The 17582-nt window shown below is 41.4% G+C and overlaps 1 protein-coding gene and 1 pseudogene across 1 annotated transcript in view; one reads left to right on the top strand and one right to left on the bottom strand.

Annotated features, from left to right (window-relative positions):
* ripor3 (RIPOR family member 3) overlaps positions 1–17582 on the bottom strand; it is a 121642-nt gene that overhangs the window by 85910 nt on the left and 18150 nt on the right.
* On the top strand, positions 4941–7243 carry LOC117541535 (annotated as a pseudogene).

The raw sequence follows: 17582 nt of genomic DNA, 5'->3' as shown, positions 1-17582 counted from the left end.
AAGCGTTTAAATCAGCACTGGTAGCGATATTTTATACTTCACGCTATCTGCACAAACGATATCATATGAAAAGCTGAGAGTCCACAGATTCTATTGGTATAAGTTTCATCCCTGTGCGATCAAAACTCACTGTTCTGGATGATAAATAAAAGAACATTTTACCTTGAAAATCAAAAGCGGGTACATTTGACCCGTTGGCAGTTTTTGGTATACAGCGACCTCTGGCGGTTCTAGTGTTAAACAAAGTGGCTTTTAGAGGTGAATTTACCTGGTTGTGTCACTGCCTGCTAGATAAACACATAACTTTTGTATAATCAACTTTAACTATTAACATCCATTATACCTTTGCCCACAACTGAGGCTTTCTGTTTTTAAAGAAATCTGATCGATTGTTGTTTTATGTGAGTGGAATAGCAATGAACTCAAATGTTGTTAACAGCTTCCATTCTGCTCTGTCAAAAATGTTTAGAGTTAGTTTGGAGAGAAAAATAAAAAGTGATCTAGAGAAGAAATGAGGGGGAAGAGGTCAAACTCAGAAAACTGGGGTTTAAGAGTTCAAATGCTCCACTTTTTGAGAAATCTTTGACCATATTTGTCCGAAAAAACTGTGAAAGCCCACCAAAATATGTCAAACTTCAAATGGATTCAGATACTTTTCCTTAGTGTACCCACAACTGCCCATTGAATCAATTGTAACGAAATCACTGAAATGTAATCATAGTTCATATGAATATACAACAACATTAGTGCTGAGAACAGTATGAGGTCCCTGTATAAGTAAAGTATTGGCACTACAAAATAAATGTAATGCCTTACACTCAAATTGTGTTTTTTATTATATTAAAACATATATTTTTAGGTTCATATTTATATTACTGCCTCTACTGTGACATGTTCACATTTAATGTTCAATAAGCTCTTTATTGGTCTCATACTGCCTGTGCTACAGCACCTCTTTTCACCCTCTGTCTGAAACCAGAGCCCAGTCTGCCCTGATTGGTTAGCTGGCCCGCTCTCTTGTTATTGGTCAACCGCTTACAGATGTCTATCACATGTGTTGGAGTGCAAGTGTTAAATACTTTAGTGATGTCACTATGTTCAGGAAGTAAACAAAGGAGTGTGTGGGAGAGAAACTCCCTCTGAAGGGAACACAGGGATTTTAGCCTTTGCAGACCATTTACATGCACTAAAACATAAATAACACACTACAGGAAAGGGAAACCCAAAAAGCGTAGGGCCTCTTTATAACCTTTTTTCTTCTTCTTACAGTTGTCTGCTGCTGGAAATGAGGTTGATGACAGTGGAACAAAAATGAGAAACGGTGACAGAGGCGGACCGATTAAATTCAGTTCTTCCACAGGAAATAATGTACCAAAAAAGTAGTTTAAAGGAGTGAAGAGAACGTGTGTTAGAAGAGTTGTCCTCCTCTGCAGTTGTCCTTTCTTTGGCTTCATGTTTCAGTCCTTTTTCACATCGCCTCTCACATATTTTCAATTTTCTCAGATGTCTTTATCTCTGCCTCCATCCTGTCTCTGTCACTCTCTTTTACCTCTATTCGTTTACCCTCACCTTTTTAACTCACTCTGCAGACCTCCCTTCACTCCTCTCCCCCTGCCTGGTGTCCCCCTTCTCCCCCCTCTTCCCCGCCGTGTGGTGTGTTATGTAGTGATATCCACAGTTCCTGTGTGTTTAAGCCGAGCAAGAGCAAAGATTAAAAGACTCTAAAGTAACTTAATCTCCTAAATGTATTGACATAAACTCTTCACACAGTGTACATATCTATATTCCTAAGGAGACACACGCACACACGCACACGCACACGCACACACACACACACACCTGGCTTGAATCCTCAAAAAGATACGAACATCTGTACTTTCCGACACACTTAGATGTTCACGTACACACACATTCACAGTGACAGTCCACATCTGTGTCTACTGACAAGTTGATGAACACACTCCTGATCTTATGTTCATCAATAAACAGCAGTGTGTGAACTATGTCCATGATAACTTTGGATAATCCAGATGTGGATTACATTTTAAATCCTGGGTGTTTATTTTATCAGAAACAATCTTCAGACTTTCATCAGAGCAGCAGCATCAAGACAGAGAGACTAACTAGGAACTGACAAGAAGTCTTATCTTGAGTTTTAGGAAAAGTAGTCTGTCCTCCAACATGGATTGTGCACAGCGAGGTTCAAAGAGAACCAACCAAACATAAGTTTCTTACTTTTATGTTGTGTTTTCTTCTGATGGAAGCATTCAAACTGTGTTGCTGTCGGGGCTCAGGTTCTGCCAGGTTCACTTCATCTTGGCAAAAACACTGAAATGATAAGAAATACTGGTTGGTTTCTGAATTTGAAAACAGGCCTTAGTAAATTGGTTGTCATCAAACAGTCCTGAAACAAATAATATTTTCATAAAGGTTGTAATGTTCAGTTTTTGAGAGGTGTTCATTTAAATTTAGGATCAATTTGAAATATTGTGGCTCTGTTGAATTGCAGTGAATCTGGTCTTTTAAAAACATACTTTTTTAGAAAATATTACATTTATCTTGTATTACTTTCTATTGTTTTTACTCTTTGTGTTGTTTATATTATTGTAATGTCATATGCTCACTACTTCTGAAACACATGCACTATTGCTAAAACCTTAACATTTAAAACACTTCTGAAAAAAACATTAGGAATAGGAAGTAAACACTAACAGGAACACAGTATGGGATCTGGCAGTGTTTAAAGACTGGTTCATGGAAAAGCAAATGTGAACACATTTGGATAGTTAGATACAGAAAACGTTGAACAGTTCTGCCGTCATTTAAAGTTACTTTGCTGTCGTCACAGTTCCAGACGTTGGTACGCAGGGGAACAGACAATGTTTTTCTTAGCGTAAGTATCGTATACGATCATTTTTAAATCAATCAAATAATTTAAAAGGATATTGTGAGTACATTCTTTCTTTTTTTCAATCAATGTTTATTTATATAGCCCAATATCACAAATGTTACATTTGTCTCAGTGGACTTTACAGTTTGTACAAAATATCAGTATGACAATACGACACCGTCTGTCCTTAGACCCTCACATCGTACAAGGAAAAACTTCCGGAGAAAACCCAGTTTAAAGTGAAAAATGGGAGAAACCTCAGGGAGAGCAACAGAGGAGGGATCCCTCTCCCAGGACGGACAGACGTGCAATAGATGCCGTGTGTACATTTTTGGTATGTAAGTGTGTATTTTGTTCTTTTTTCATGAATGACTGCATCCCAGCACATTACCCATTGGAGTTGTGTGAGTGTCTGTCAACCAATGTTTTCTAAAGATTTGAAGTCAACTTTGGCCCCCATTTATTTCAAGACATCAAGACCTTTCTCTATTTTCCTAGTCTCTGTTCATCGTGGCTCAAGAAACAAAACCTTTCTTCAACAGTTCAAGGGGAGTCATTTATATATTAATGGTCATTTTGTTGGTTAAGTATGCCTACAAATTGAAGAAAGTCATAGATCAACACAACAGAATGTAAGTGTTGACAGGATGACTAAATGCTGTCTGTTTACCTCCACTCCACTTTCTATTTCCCAACTGAGTCTGATCTAAATCCAATATGGCCGCTGTGTGTCTGTCCACATTTTTTATCTGTCTCAGTCTGGAACGCACGATCATTCCTCTCTCTCTGAGTCTTTCTACAGCCTCTTTATTTTCACAGCTGAGAAATAATGCATTTTCTCTTCATCCATCTATTATTGGCTTCTGTGTGTTTCTGTCCCTGTGGACAACAGACGGATAAAGAGACATCATTCTGTCTGTGCAAAGCTGACTGTCTTCCTCTCTTAATATGTATCTCTTAAGGCTGCTACACACCAAACTGACACCAAAGAACACGGTTATGTCTAGAAAGGATCCGTCTAGTGTAAATATGACGTCACGTTCTCGTTGTAATCGGAGCGGCTCGGAAGCGCTCGGAAAGGGTCGGGGTGGGCGGGACGCGGGAAGATCGTCCAATCGCGGGTCTGAGAAGAGGAAGGATGGATGACAGACAAGTTTGTCAGTTTAAATCTCTAGGACATTTAAACAATAGTCTGAGGATATATGAGGAGGAAACAAAGACCACATTTGTATCAACAAAGAAGGACAAATGTTTTGGCAAAAGAGGTGAGTTTATAATTGATGTTAGCTTTTAAACTGTCAGACATTTAAAAGGTTGACTAAAAGAAGGCAAATAAATAATCATGTTGTCCTTCTCAGATTTGAATTTGTGTAAAAAAATACAATGGGACATAAAACATGTCCCATTTGATGGAGAACCATTGGTGGTTGGCAAAAATACCTATGTTTTAATGACTGATTTTAAATGCCATTTTCTTAATCTCTTTCATTTTTTGTAAAGCACTTTGAATTGCCTTGTGTTGGAAAGTGCTATATAAATAAACTTGCCTTGCCTTGCCTTGCCTATGTTTGCCATCAAGGCGTAGATAAGAATGCCAGTGCCAAAAGAAACCGGGAAGAGCAAATAGTGAGTATATCTGTGTGTTTGAGAGAGAGAGAGAGAGAGAGAGAGAGAGCGAGAGAGAGAGAGAGAGAGAGAGATAGAGAGAGAACGAGAGAGAGAGAGAGAGAGAGAGAGAGAGAGAGAGAGAGAGAGAGAGAGAGAGAGAGAGAGAGAGAGCTTTTCTCATGTGAGACTGATATTTTAGTTGAGGAAGGCGATGTCTGGTGCAAAACACCAAGAAAATGGATTGCCCAGCTATGATCAATGTTTTGCAATTGATGAAGTTCCCTGAATATAAAGTAGGCACTTTAACTTTATATTTCCTTTCCTAATGATCATGTATTTAATGTCTTTACACAAACACACATGTTTCTGTATTTGTAGATATCTGTCAACAATGAAAAAGGGAAGCGGGAGGCATCCCAACAACTGAAACAGGCATTTAAAGATGACCAGAGCAAAGTAAAGACAGTAGAGCTCTTCGCAGCATACTTTCCCAAAATTGAAGAGCATCGAAACCACCCAGTTTTGGGACAGGTCAGTGAAATACATTTGTCATAAAAACTATTTTTTAAATAATATTTATTTTAAGAGCATTTAAAACTTGGACTTACCGAGTCCACTCTACCTCGACTTAAACTTCGATCTGTCCTTTGCCTTCACAAGAGAAAATATTACAAATATAATGCTTTAGATTTAGATTTAGCATGGCTGCCTCACTGAAGTTTTGATTATTTAATTAATTAATTTACTAATTTATTAGTTATATAGGTTTATGTGTTTTTTTGTTATATTAAAGAAATCTAGACTGTTCTAATCAATGAAAATAGGTATTGCCAACTGTTTATTTTCCATTATAGGCAGCTGATGTCCGAGAGCCTGTTAATCCAACGGTGGAATTATTCATAGAAAGGCTGGCATTGGCAGGAGCGAGAAAGATTGGAGAGATCCGAAGGCACATTAGGACATTTGTAATTAGTGAACTGTTTAAGGGTGTGGATCCTCCTCCTCCTACCAGGAGGAGATTCTACCCTCTGGACAAGGACATATGGAATATCATCCAGAGGACAAAGGCCAGCACAAGGCGGTCAAATATTGACGAAGTTAATCTGCAGGTAAGCAGAACTATTTTAGTAGTACGGGTATTGACTGCATTGTTAGGACATGGAAGCAAACTAATATACAAACATGCATGCATTAACGTTGATCATATTGCTTATAATATGGGAACATGATTTTCACAAAATGTCTTGGTGGACACATGGACACAGTAGGATATACATATTGTATACAGGCCCAGTGAAGAGAAGGATGATGGTTCTGTGACCAAGTTGCTGTTCTGCTTGCAGACTTCCTGGCAACAGCGGCTTCTCCTGTTGTACGGACAGCAGATGTGTCTGCTTGATGCAACATATCGCACATGCCCATATTCTGTTCCGCTTTTTTGTGTGAGGACAAATGTGAACTATGTTATTGGGGGAGTGTTTGTCACACAGTCAGAGAGCACTTATGATATTAAAGAGGCACTTCAGGTGTTCAAGGATTGGAATCCTGATTGGAAGCCCTCCCACTTCATGGTGGACTTCTGTGAGGCAGAAATCTGCGCCCTGGAGGAAGTGTTCAATGGTAAGATGTGAAAGCATGGATGGAGGTTTGAAATAATGTGACATACCTCATACTTAAAACACTTGCAATGTGGAAGAGGGCATTGAGATAACATGTATTGTTTTTGCATCCATTGGATGACAGCTAAATGTTTCTAAATATTATTTCTTGTAGATTCCAAAGTCATTCTCTGTGACTTTCATCGGGAGAAGGCGTGGGTTGAGTAACGGGGTGTGCTCACAGGATGAGATCCTACGCCTTCTTCGGGTCATTGCTCACTCACACACTGAGGAGGAGTTTAAAAGGCACATTCTGGTCCTCCAGACAAACACCAACTGGCTCACAAATGAAAGATTGAGGAGGTGGTTCAACACCAAATGGCTACCCCAAGCCAAGGTAGATTAATGTCCTCTGGATGTTGTCCATAACTAAGATTTGTCTTAATAATATACTATCAATATGGTTAAGTTATTTTCAACAATGTCATGTCTTTCTCTTCAGAGATGGGTGAATGTCTACAAGACGGAATCCCTCAAGGTAGCCATCTACACCAACAATGGAGTGGAGAGGCAAAACAAGACCCTCAAGCACACGTTCCTTGAAGGCTATAAGAACTGCAGTCTGAGTGAACTGCTGACAGTGGTGGTCTCAGACTTTCTGCCCAAGGCTTACCAGAAGTAAGCACATGTTGATCATTTGATTTCTTCCCTTATTACATTGCTTACTATTTTAAACTCATAAATCGTATCTATCATATTGCTTATTTATTTTTAAAGGTACATTGAGCTGAATGTTATGTTCTCCGATGGGTACCGGAAGTACAACACAAACCTTCCACAGTACCTCCAAAACAGGCCACGTGCCATTGCACAACACATCCTGGACAGACACTTTCGGTCACTCGACTTCAAAGGAGCCGTCACAGGATGAGAAAAAGGAGTGTTCTGTGTGAAAAGCCTGACAACATCAGCCACACACCTGGTGTCTTTTGGCCGTGGTTCCATCAGTCCATCATGTACCTGCCAAGATTGGCAAAGACATTTACTGCCCTGCACTCACTTTTGTGTGGTATTCAACACAATTGAGGGTTGTGGTTGGGAGAGTCTCAGTGAGACCTACAGGGAAAACTGGATGTTATTTGCTTAACTACATCCCAAACAGATGCAATCACTACCTCCTTAGCGGATGCCCTTGTCTGCATGGAGGACACCCCGAGCAGCCCTGTCTGCACGGAGGACACCCCGAGCACCCCTGTCTGCACGGAGGACACCCCGAGCACCCCTGTCTGCACGGACGACACCCCCAACACCCCTGTCTGCACGGAGGACACCCCGAGCACCCCTGTCTGCACGGAGGACACCCCGAGCACCCCTGTCTGCACGGAGGACACCCCCAACACCCCTGTCTGCACGGAGGACACCCGAGCACCCCTGTCTGCACGGAGGACACCCCGAGCACCCCTGTCTGCACGGAGGACACCCGAGCACCCCTGTCTGCACGGAGGACACCCCCAACACCCCTGACTGCACGGAGGACACCCCCAACACCCCTGACTGCACGGAGGACACCCATTCCAAGAACAGTGGCAACCACTCAAAGTCCTCAAGAGATAGGAAACGACAGCAGTGTGGGACCTTATTGCGGGAAATTACTGAGCACACATACCACCTACAGGATGAGACATTCATGTGTACGGTGATATCAAGACTAAATGATCTTTTGGAGGACGTAAAGCAACACAGCCCACATGACAGTAGTCTTCCTCTCACCTTCACGCCCCCCAAATACAAAAGGGAGAAGTGGACCGTCCATAACACCTCTTAGTACCAGCCATCGTAGACACCCTTTTTCAGGCCGGGTGAGTCATAAAGCTGAGGTCATGAGGTCCAACTACAGAGTCTAATGCGGGAGGAGCAGGCAGGGGTACGAAGAGGAGGAGAGATGCTTTAGGTGAGAAAAAAGTATATTTACTTTTGCCATCTCCTCTGTGCTATGCAACAGTTGCCTACCTTTATATTCACACAACACAGCCAATCATCCATCCCAACCCTATGTGACATGGCACAGTTAATTTCACATTAAGTTGTATATTGTCTCCAATAGAAAGTGGTATAAAAGAGAAGACCATTAGTCCTCTCATTGTGCTTATTGTTATTATTAAATCGGCCCGGTGTGTGTCGCCTCACGTCTCCTGCGTCTTGGCCAACAGTCGCACTGGAACACACCGCAAAGACTTCAGCCGACGGCCAAGTAGCACGTACGAACTGCGCATGCGTGAGTGGCAATAACTCTCCTTCCCAGCAGTAGTGTGTATTCGTCATTAAAAAGAGGCAACAACCGGAAGACAGACTGCGTGATATAAACAAACAACAAATAGCGTGTGCGTTGGTCTTCGGTTTCTTCATTCCAGATCGCTATGATGAAAAATAAACTCTTGCGTCCAGCTGAGATGAAAATGAAAAAGAATAGCCGTCTGTGTTTGCCTTCTTAATCGTTTGTTTGAGTCCCTCTCTTCCGTTTAGCTTCTTATGCACTGATTCGCTAAGCTGAACAGCCAATCAGAGTGATTTATTTGACCGACAGCCTTTGAAAAGACACAACGGTGCGGGACACACCAATCTGAGTAGGGCGACACGACGCTCATCGACGGCCAGACATCTATTGACGGTCGAAATCGGCCCGGTGTGTCTGGGCCTTTATGCGTGCGACAGGAGGAGGATGAAATGGAAAGTAGAAGAAGAGGAGGAGGAGGAGGAGAGAAGTTCTGGGTTTGTAATCATAGCAACTCTCCATGGTCCTCCCCTCCATTAGCCCTGCTGTCAACACCATTTAAACAGAGCCCTAAACATGCTGAACACACACACTTTCCTCCAATCGCTGCTCATCAACTTTTCATCACTGTGTGTGTGTATGTGTAGGGGTGGTTTAACAGACACATTTTGAATTTGCCAATGTGTAAAATTAAAGAAATTTTTTTTAAATGGGAAAAATACTGATGTGTGCTTTATTTGAAGGGATGAAAAGCAAAGTTTTTAGCTGTCTTATTTGACTTGGAGGTCTTTTTAGTTTGTAATGAATCGAATCAACCAGGAGTACGAGCTGTGGCAGGTTGATATGAAATCTGAAGGAGCTGTTCGTTTTCAGAGGGAAACTGGATAAAGATAGGAGAGTTTTAGGATCAAGGTGAATTAGGCGTTTAGATTATCATCAGTTACACAGTTACCTTTTCTTTGTTTCCTGATGATGTTATCCATTACATGTTATCTGTTACGCTCCAAGAATGGTTGTTTTTTAGTTGTTGTACACAGAGGCCAACAACAGGCTCATAGTTTTAGATGCGGTAGTTTATATGTCACGGTGTTACAATTCAATCTTTTTGCAGTAGCTCTCAGCTTTTCTTGCCATCATCAGTCACCTGATCTGCACACATGTATCTCATTATTTTGTATCAGCCACTCTCTATATGCACCTGCCCTTAACTCCTCACACACAGGTCAGGTTTGTGCAACACAACTTTAGTGATTCAGCCCTTTTTCGCCTGATCATGCTCATAACATGTATTTCGTTTTTTCTCTTGATTCCGTTTTGCTGACAGTCTTAACTTGTTGATTGTTGGCTAGTTGTGGCCCTTTACACATCTTTCCAGCAATTCATTAATTCACACTTTTTTTCAAATCAAAAGTAAAGTGAGTTGCATTATACAGTAATGAATAAAAGATATCCCAGTGTCTATTGCATTTGCCAGAGTGAACTCAATATGATGGGGATTATAATTATCAACACAAATCATCTCAGTCCTAGTCCTTTAGCTTTACAGTTGCAGCTAAAGCATGCATGTATACAATGATCCAAGCATGTTGAAAGTTGCTCCAATAAGCATCCTTCTAGAATGCAGAGGATGCAGATTAAAACAAATAAAAATGTTTCAGTTAAAGTTAATAAGCCCACAAGTTAAGTCACATTTTAGTTTCCTCCTACATGGATTTGAGAGAGGTATGCGAGGATTAGGGTTGGGAACCGAAACTCGGTTCCAGATGAGAACCGATAAGAAAATGCCGGGTACCGGGTACCCATACAAAATACACAATTTCGGTTCTGCTTAACGGTTCCTAAACGCGGTAGACCCTGTATTCCAGCGGGTCCGTCTGCACCGCGGTGCTGCGGTGACCCGGTGGAATACAGGGCGGACCTGGAGAATCACAGAACGTCCGGTCGTCAGCGGGCCGTTGACGGCCGGCTCGGTACGCTGACGGCCGGCACCGCCCTTCATTTTTTTAAACGGCATCATATAAATTGCGCTGACAGGCGACAGAGGTCCACAGTTGCCCCGCAGCGATGCTCCCCCGCCCTCCCGTAGACATTTCACGAGCTCAGTCACTTCATAACACCAAAGATAGGTCGCGGTAAACACTCTGAAGTGAGGCTCCACTACACTAAAAAATAAAAGGCAAAGTGTAATGCCTGTTAATAGCTTGCCACAGGCATAGCTCAGTTAAAATAAAGCACAGCTATTGTGCAATACATTTGTATTGCATGTATATTTTTTAGTAACAATTTCAGTTAAAGCTTTTAAGAATAAATATATTTTTGTTATCTAAACGTTTGACCTCTTTATTTTACAATTTTGGAATCGAAACGGGGAATCGATAAGAACCGGAATCGATAAGCAGAACCGGAATCGAAATCGGAATCGATAAATTTCAAACGATACCCATCCCTAGCGAGGATGGAGGAATTGTATTTCTCACTCCATGATGAGAAAATTCCTTGAAATGGACATCTCAACTGTCATCTCAAAGTGTTTAAAGTAAAAACTAATATGATGGCTACTGCTCCAATATTAATTATTATATACTAACTGTCTTGATTAATAGAACTGACACCACAGTTCAAGTAGACCACAAGAAAAAAAACAAAGCTATAAATAAAAAGCTACAGTATAGGCTCATTAGTTTGTTAAAAGAACGCAGGTAAAGTGAGCCTGACATGTTTTTCAATCTCAGGCTGATGTTATTGGACTAATGATTAAGTATTATGCACAAGCAGCCGCTTCTGTAATTAAATCTGCCCGGGGCCACAGTCTGATGAGTTCTGCAGAAGATAAGGAAGGATGCACTTTGCAAGTTTTATGGTTACCGGAGGGTCCTACAGCTGTTACTGCAGTTCAACGCTAAACTACTGCCAGAAAGTTACTTATAGGATTTAATGAGTTTACCAGTTTTTGCAAGATATGTTCATTAATTTCATTAGAATTATACACTTAATCCCTTTGTACCTGTCCATACCGTAATGTGCTATTGAACTTTGTGCGGTAAAGTCCTTTATTTATAGTTGCATTGAGATTTGTGAAACAGCAGGATGAATCTAGCGTCTGTGATTTGTGCTTCTGTTTAGTCTGTCCTTACAGCCGTTAGACATGTTTCTGACAGTAATTCCCCTCTGAGACACAGCTTTTACCTACACAGGGATGTAAAGTTTGTAAACCCATGTGAAGTAGATTCCGTTCTGTTAAAAAATATAATAATGTGTGCGGCGATGTTTTTTTACATGTAGAAATATGGCATTAAAGCTAACTGCTCATTTGCAGCTATATATTTGCATTTTGTGCAATACTATGTCATGTTTACATGCTTTATTTTTACTCATACTGCCTGTGCTGCAGCACCTCTTTTCACCCTCTGTCTAAAACCAGAGCCCAGTCTGCTCTGATTGGTTAGCTGTCCGGCTCTGTTGTGATTGGTCAACTGCTTACCAACCGCTCCTTAGCCTATCACGTACAATGTGTTGGAGTGTTAGCCAATATAAATGCGAGAGTTACACAGTGATGTCACTATGTTATAGAAGTAAACAAAGGAGTCCAATCAAGGCATTTCCGGCAGGGGGTGTGTGGGAGAGTTATAAGGATATAGTGATCTTCTGTGATCTGAAACAGATTTACCTTAACTGTTTTCCAATAGTTTTCAAAATGTGGAAGTTGTGCGGTTTCTTTGGAAGTTTCTCTTTCTTTCCCTCTTATATTGCAGTCCCTCACTCGCTTTTTTTTGGTTCAGTGTAAGAATTGAGCTGGAGCTTGTCCTGCCAGGAGTTTAAATCTGGGCTGAAATGGTGTCAGGGCCATTCTCATACACACATGCAGGTTCTCATTGGTTAGCCTGGAACGATATTTTGTTTTAATAATGTTCATTGTGGAGAAAGCTGCCTCGCAGCTGTACAGTATGTGGAGCCAAACATGGTGAATATATATATAGAGCTACTTTCCTCAGACCTGGGAAAGCTGTCTCAGAGACTGTTTTGAGCCAGAAAGTGGCAGGGTCAGTTCTTCCAAGTTGCTCTTTCAGGGCCATGTCTGCTTGGAGATCTACCAGTTGCATCTGGAGAGGCCCAGCATTTGCCCCCTTGAAGTGCTGTGTGACTTCCTTTGAGAACTCCCTGACATCTGCAATAAGAAATGGGTTCTGAATGAACGTGGTGAGCTGCCGTCCAAAGCTGAAGCTGTCAAAACGTTTGCTGAAGTTTACAATCAGCTTATCTACAAAGCCAACAAAAGAAGACACATTTCTCTGTCCCTGAACCTGTTCCTGCACTGCTGGGAAGTGTGCACAGTCTCCCTGCAGATCTTCCTTGAACACTTCAAGTTTCCTCTGAAAGGAGCGGACAGCTGTCATCAATTCACAAATTGAATTGTCCTTGCCCTGTAGCTTCAAATTCAGTTCATTCAGATGCAAAGTGATGTCAACCAAAAAGGCCACATTATCCATCTTTTTCTCATCTTCTAAAAAGAGAGAAAACTGTGTTGCCTTCTGACTTCCCATCTCTGCCAAGAAAGCTGCTACTTCCCTTCTGATGGACCAAAAGCGCTCCAACACCCTGCCTTTGCTGAGCCATCTCACATTGTTGTGCAGCAAAAGATCATCAGCGTTTGCATCAACTTCTCTGAGGAATTCCCTGAGCATGCGATGCTGATAGGAAGAGGACGCCCTGAGAACATGTATCATTGTGTTCATCACCTCAGCATGCTCATCTGACAGGGAGGAGCACAGGACAGATTGATGGATGATGCAATGTTAAGAGATGAGCTCAGGATTATCCTCTTTCATTCTTGACACAGCTTCTTTCTCTCTCTCTATCATGGCAGGGGCTCCATCTGTTGAAACCACTTGTTTTGGCTCTATTCCTCGCTTCGTTAACATCTCCTTAATGGCCAGGTAGATGTCCTCTCCTCTTGTACTGGTCTGAAGGGGAGTTACACCTAACATGTCTTCACAGAACACTTTCTTGTCTTTGTTGAAGAACCTTACATAAATGAACAGCTGAGCATTGTCAGAAACATCAGTGGACTCATCTACAGCCAAGCTTACACAGGGTGCCTTATGAAGGGCTTCATCCAGCTGGGCTAGCACATCCTGGGTTAATACTTCACTCCTCTTTGTGGCTGATGATGCTGACAAAGGTATTTGCTTAATTTGTTCACAAAGCTCTTCTTTTTGTTTTCCCTCAAGCAAGGTTTGAGCTACTGCACTCATGCACTCCTTGACAACCTCTCCATCAGTAAATGTTTTTTTGTTTTGACCCAAAATCCAAGCCACTCTGAGGGGAACATTCATTAGCACGTTGTTGGGCAGTGAATGAATGGGTCAGGATCCTGGTGGAATGATCATATTGGGCTCTCAGACTGCTTATTTTTTGTGACCTCAGTTCTGAGTTGAGAGGGAATGTTTGGTCAAACACTTTGTGTTTGGTCTCATAGTGGCGTTTCACGTTGGCACTTTTAATGAGCGCCACGGTCTCTGAACAAATGAGACACACTGGTTTTGTGCTCCCAGTGGGCAGGATGAACATGAATGAGTCCGTACACCACGGTCCGCCTGTTGCCGACCCCTGATCTAGAATCTAGATCCTCTGTCTCTAGCCAGCTAACCAGCGGGCCTTCTAGAATACCCTGGAACCGAGGGAAACTCTGAAAGAATACGCCCATTGGCTACAAATCAATATATGATTGGTTGATCAAACTGTCAGTCCAAACGTACGTTCTCATTCAGTGCAACGGCCAGGGCATTCTATCAAGGATGTAGAATACCTTGTTGAAGGATATTCTACCCAGAGACCCAGAACAAGATCTGATTGGTTGCTTTATTTTCTAACACAAAACCACTGAAATGCGTAGTGCATGGTCCGAGAAGGACAAACAAATCAACGTAACACTGTAATATTACAGATCAACAACACAGATACGATTCTCATTTATTCATTGTATATACATTTTATTACATTTTATTTATATAATTAAATCGATTTTTTGTTTGTTTTATCTGAGTGTTCCAGGGTATTCTCTGAATACCTTGAAGGCCCTGACAGTTCGCCACTGGAGTCCATCCACCTGCAACATTATACTTCACATCTAGTCTTTTTTTTTCAAAATGTTATGAAATTCTCAGGTCATAAAAACAATACAGATCACAGCACGAAGCTGTTTGTGTGTGTGTGTGTGTGTGTGTGTGTGTGTGTGTGTGTGGTGTGTGTGTGTGTGTGTGTGTGTGTGTGTGTGTGTGTGTGTGAGAGAATGTGTGTTTTATTTGATATTTAATGATGTTTTTGATGTCATAGAATATAACGTGAACATCTGTTTGATAAGCTTGTGATAAGCACAGATCTTACAGTATATCAGGCATCTAACCAAACACACGAAAAAAAACTTTAAAAAATGTAATCCCTACACATTGCCAAACACCATGAAATGATAATTACATTTGACCTACAACAGAGACACACGTCTCCCTTCTTAAGGACTACAGATGCACGGTCTTACACAGGAAAGATGTTCTCATTATTTGCCATCTAGTTGATCTACTTTTTAATTTGTAATTTGAACACAAAGTATGCAGACAAGAAGAATACTGCTAGCATTTGAGTCAAAACACATGCACACATATATTCCGCACATGGCAGTGATTATCAATAGAACATTTGGGAATTCTATACTTCATATTCAGACCTGAAGTCCTAATGTCCCTCAACCTCCCCATTTCAACTTCCTTTAACCCTTGCATCTGAATAATGTTGCTTTCATTTATGCATTTCTGTCCAACGGCCAATATATTTTGCTTTGCATCAGTGGAACCTGATACCTGAAAAGGGAGAATGCATAGATGTGGCACAGCATGTGAAATAACACTGTAGCTCAGCAGGAACATAATCTCGTTTGAAAACTGCAATACTGCCAGGATTGAGGGGTTCCTGAATTGCTCTGAAATGTTTTAGCATTTTGCAACTTGTTCTTGTTATCAGGCCACTTGGAATAAGAATATGATGATTTATTCTTGTTTTTTCATTTTGTATAACTCACTCTGACTCGGCCAAATGCTTAAAGTATAAATGTGTAGCTACATACTGTTTTTCCTCTCGCATGATTGAATCTACTTGGCATAATGTAGGCCATTGAAAGGTCTCTGTTGGGTGAGCTAAGCCAATCTGGAGTTTCAGCCAAGTGTGAAATGGAAATTCTCTTTCTGCCTCCTGAGGCCCGGAGCATTTTACTCAGACAAATGACACTTGTAGGGGGGCGTCCCAACTCAGCAACAACTCAGCAAAGAAAATATGTCCAAAACCACAGCACTTGTTATTCATTTAACCTGAGAAAGGTCAATTGCACTTTATCTTCTTGTGTGAAGCTTGAGAAAATATATGTTTTTTTTATCTTTTCCAGGTCCCTTCCCTTTCAAGCTCCTATAAAAGTCAATGTGTAAAATTCAACTACTTATTATCAGATGTTATTATTCTGGAACCACATACAAATGTAGACAACTTGCGATAGTGCAGACTACACAAACCAGACAACTGACAAGTTCCATTTTAATGGTCGAATTAATGTTTAAGAATTAGCAGATATGATCGGCAAAGTTTGTAATAATTCAAAGCTTGAACTGATTAAACTGTCTGTGGTGGTTAAACACGAGAAGCTGCTACCTTAAGGTTTCTTATTCTGCTATTTGTTAATAACAATTAGTACAGAGTTCAGCATGTCTGTGCATTTAGCCATCCTGAAGGTCGGAACTCTGAGTCATCTGACAGTGAACTCAAATATTTGTACAAGTGACTGTAATCTGTATTTGTATTATAATAATACTATTGACAATGTTAAAACATTACTATGGTGTTTCGGTTGAATCTATAGATAGAATAATAAATAGAAAAGCACACTAACTGGGGAACAATGTGGAGCATTTAGCAGCTAAAGAGACAGATATTACCCTCAGTAGATGGAGGAGACCAAAAACAGAGCTCAAAGAGAGAATCGGGTGCTGTTTCCTGCTCTATCTGTCTTATGTTTGGTTACTTCCCTTCCTCCTTTACTGGTACCGATAGGCCTACATGTGTTAAATGGTTAAATGTAGTACAGTTGCTAGGTTGGAGGCCATAGAAGCCCGGCTCCGCATTTTTTAAAGTAACTCAGCTACAGTAAAGCCCATGTTAGTCGGTGCGGACCGGCAAGAGGTGGCTCCTACCAGTCGTAGCCCCGGACAATTCTACAGAGAGAGAGAGAGAGAGAGAGAGAGAGAGAGAGAGAGAGAGAGAGAGAGAGAGAGGAGGAGAGAGAGAGAGAGGAGAGAGAGAGTAGAGAGAGAGGAGAGAGAGAGAGAGAGAGAGAGAGAGAGAGAGAGAGAGATGTTAGCATCTGATTAGCTAGCTGCACTAACGGACATAAGGAGCTGTTTGTTCCACAACAATCTGGAGGAGACTGAGAGACTCAGGTGAGCTAAAGGACTCTCTGAGGGTTTAGATAGTTAACTTTAGTCTAAGTTATCTCAGTGGGTCTCAAACGGTTTGGTCACAAATTATTCAAAAGATTATTTCCGTGGCACACCTTCATATGATCATTATAGTTATAAAAAAAACAAGAGAATAAAGGAAAAACAGTTATGAAATACTATATGGCAGTAAAACAGTTTGAAAGGGGAGTGATTTGTAAAATATTCATAAAGAAAAAGAACATCTGATTACAGTTGTGTTTCATCTGGATGTTGAGAGATGTATCTCTTAATGTTACTCTCAAAGTGCACCAGATTGATGCTTTTAACTTCAATATTTAAAAAAAATCTTCCCGGGGGAGCATCCCCCCGGACCCCCCTAGAGGAGGTGAGGTCCACTTCCCACTCGTAAAAAAAATAGCACTTTACCCCTGCCTATATGCCGTGAACTGATTATCGAGCCTTCATTGTAACAGTCGCGGGTGTACTGTGTGTTTGCGTGTGGGGAGAGTTGCAGTAGAACATTCCACTGTAGCGCCCCTGGTGCTCGCGCTTTTGTGCGAAGTCCACCACCCCCCACTCAAAATACCTTCCCGCGCCTCTGCGTTCACGTATCTAACAGATTTTCCCAACTCAGCGAGACACCCGCTGAGAAGCCAACTCTGGTTATTGGTAGCTCTATTATGAGACACGTGAATTTAGAGACCAAAGCCTCCACAGTCACATGCATTCCGGGGGCC

This window comes from Gymnodraco acuticeps, unplaced genomic scaffold (genome assembly GCF_902827175.1).
Source record: "Gymnodraco acuticeps unplaced genomic scaffold, fGymAcu1.1, whole genome shotgun sequence".
Lineage (NCBI taxonomy): Eukaryota > Metazoa > Chordata > Actinopteri > Perciformes > Bathydraconidae > Gymnodraco > Gymnodraco acuticeps.
The sequence above is the reverse complement of the archived record's forward strand: the minus strand, read 5'-3'. Positions and strand labels throughout refer to the sequence as shown.